This window comes from Pinus tabuliformis, chromosome 1_2 (genome assembly GCF_031772625.1).
Source record: "Pinus tabuliformis cultivar Carrire ecotype Pingquan chromosome 1_2, CPIR1, whole genome shotgun sequence".
In the NCBI taxonomy this organism is placed as follows: domain Eukaryota; kingdom Viridiplantae; phylum Streptophyta; class Pinopsida; order Pinales; family Pinaceae; genus Pinus; species Pinus tabuliformis.
In genome coordinates this window covers 1289794366-1289797727 of record NC_142298.1, presented here as the reverse complement: position 1 = coordinate 1289797727, position 3362 = coordinate 1289794366, and positions in this window count along the sequence as shown.

Below are 3362 nucleotides of genomic sequence, written 5' to 3'. Positions count from 1 at the left end.
AAAATAACTTTTTATAATGATAACGATTAATGGTATTAATATTCTATATAATGAAATCGTTTTCCATTCTCTAATAATTCAGTCAAGAGTTAATATCATGATGGAAGACATTTGTAATTTTCTCAAATAATTAAACATATGGAAAACAATTTAAATATCATTTAAAAAAACACAAACAATTAAATTTTAAAAATATATACTATGTATTCGTTAACATTCTATATTTTATATGGCTTATGGCTTCAGTTTTTAATTATTGAATATTATTTTTTTTATAAAGTATAATGTGATGGTTCTTTTAATAGTTTTTATATAAATATGATAGAAAATTTGTATAAATATATAAAGAATATTTTTTATTTTGTTTGTTATTATTTTTGTAATCTTTTAATGGTGATTCTACTTATTTAAAAGAAAAAAATGATTTTTTCTTTAAGTTCTTAAAGAAAACACTTTTTTCCATCTCACTCAATTCAGATATCATGTTTTATTAGGGTGCTCATGACTGTTTATTCTTAGTTCAGAAATGTTAACTTTTTTCTAAAAATGCTTTTGATTTTTTGGATTAAAATAAATGTCATATTAATAATATCTTGCTATTTTTTTATCCTATGTCTCTTTAATGGTATCAATATTCTATATAATGAAATCATCCTCTATTCTCAAAAAATTTAGCCAAGAGTCACATCATGATTGAGGACGTTTGTAATTTTATTACAAATGTCAAATATAAATGGAAAATAATAAAAATATACTACTTCTATCTAGTATTATTCATTGATAGGTCAAATAATGGATTCTTTCATTTCCATAGATATTTTAATTTGTCTTAAAATATGTGGTGTATGTAAGGTAATATGCTTAGAACTACATAACTATGCAAGTGGGAAAATATGTCAACCTAATAATTTTGATAAATTCAATTCACTTAGATATTAATTTCTAAATAAATTGTACAACAAATAGTGTTTATCGAATTTTCAATTTTATTATCTTAATTATTTTTTTGTTGTTAAGTTCATATGTGCAAGCCAAACTAGAAGAGAAAGCCACATTTTAATTGTAAGGTGTAATAGTAGTCAATACTAAACCAACAATAAAAGCCTTGTAGTCATTCTAAGGACATATATCTATATATGTTTAACATTAATGAATAGAAAATTAATTCTGTAAAATATTTATGTTGGTGAAATGAATAACATGTAAATCTCTAATTTATAGATCAATTATAATAAAAAATTTAATAATAACACATTCTAATTTATAGAATTAGCTTCATTAGTATCATTAATATCACTTACAAATAGTATAAATATTGATAAATAATGCTTTCCAATAAAAATTGCAGTGGAAATTGATAAATCCATTGTAATTTACATGATAATTATACATTAAATGATAATTATACATTAAAACTGGTTGATGTCACTTAAGAAATAGTACATATATTGATAATAATGTTTTGTAATAAATATTATAGTTAAACTTAGTGAAAACATTATAATTTACATAATAATTACCAATTAAACATTCTTGAATTCAACATTCTTGAATTCAGTTAAAAATAATACGTACATTAATAGACAAGGTCATTGAAATGAAAATTGTAATTAAAAATTGAGTATATACTTATGAGGATTGCGATTAAACATACATTCACTTAGGTTTCTAGTTATTCAAACATGGCATAGCAAGCAACCCTTTTCATTTGTCTAAACGCAAGTCCATAAATAGGGTAGGGTATTGTGATGATTATTATTTATATATTTAATAAAAAAATTATTTTTTTTTGCCGATGTAATAATTGGTGTTTTCTAATTTTAGTTGTTTTCCCTCCATACATAAAAACGCTTGTCATCACACATATTAATGAAAAGGTGTCAGGTGTGATCTTTTCTCTTATTACTAATATTTACATTCGTAAATCGCTGTTGAGTTTGATGGTACTGAGATTTGAGTTTGATGGTATTTAGTTTCACGAAAAGTGTGTGAGACATGAGAGTCTCATTATAATGAAACCTTAGAAGAATCATATGAAAGCCATATCCTGGGTGCCAATAACAAATACAAATCCACGTGAATAGCCTTATTCGGCCAGCACACTCAAAGATGTACATATCCACTTGAATATATTTTCAAATGACATATGAATGATCCAATGATCTCAAAATATCTCGGAGTGGCTTTGGCCATATAAATTCAAGCTTTTCCCCAATATTTTACATATCTCTGTAGTAACTAACACAGTACATAAACTCGAACGATTTTTTATTTTTTTTGAGTCTACGGTTTGGGATTGTGTTAGGTGGATCGGAGGCGGGAGCAAAGCGAAAGAGACTAGGGTTACAGTTTGCGGAAGACGTTTTTCTCCATGGATGGGCGTAGAGGAGGGAGCTTCTACAAGGAGGCGGTGGCCAATAAGGGCAAGAAGCCTCTGGAAAAGGGTAGAGGTACTGCTGAGGAAGGAAGAAGAATCAGGGAAGAGGAAACAAAAGGTACCAAATTGAAGGAGAATGATAGCACAAAAGACAAGGAGGAAAATGACAAAAAACAGGGAACTAAAGACAAAAATCAGAAGGGTCCATGTAAACCCAAAGCTAAAATAACTCTTAGAGTAGTTTTAAATGATTGAGCGCTACAGGAGCATAGGTGTAATGCCCTGGCGACTTGGGCAGAGGCGCGCCTTCACCCGACGGGCGACCCGTGGGCGACCCGTGCACGACAGGCGGGCGACCCGGGTGGGCGACCCGCGGGCGACCCGTGCACAACGGGCGGGCGCCCCGGGCGCGCGACCCGTGCACGACGAGCGATGGCAGGTTTGGCAAGCTACGACAACCGGCGAACAAAGGGCGAGCTGCGGACGAGTTGCAGCAGAGTTAGACGCGGGTGCAGCTACCGAACCGGCGGACAGTTTATGGTTGAGGCTCGGGCGAGCCGACCCAAGGGCGACCCGCGCCCGACGGGCGGGCGACCCATGGGCGGTCCACACCCGATGAACAACAACATGGCGGACAACAACATGGTGAACAACGACATGGCGGACAGCGACATGGCGAACAGCGACATGGCGGACAACAATGTGGACGCGAGTTGGTTGACACGGGCGTGGCACGGTTGGGCGTGTGGATGCGAGCAAAGGGAGGGCGACCCGGGCGGGCGCCCCTCCATACGGCGGACGGGCAGAAACACGACCATAACTGGGCGTGCGACAGCAAACAACAGTGCGACAAAGGGCGGCATGCGACGTTCCTACGAGCCGACTGTGACGTTGGAGCACTTACATAAAACTTGGAAATAATGCGATGGAGTCACAAGACTTTATAAGGGCGTAGGGAGGCCTTGCCCTTAGGCAAGGGCCGACC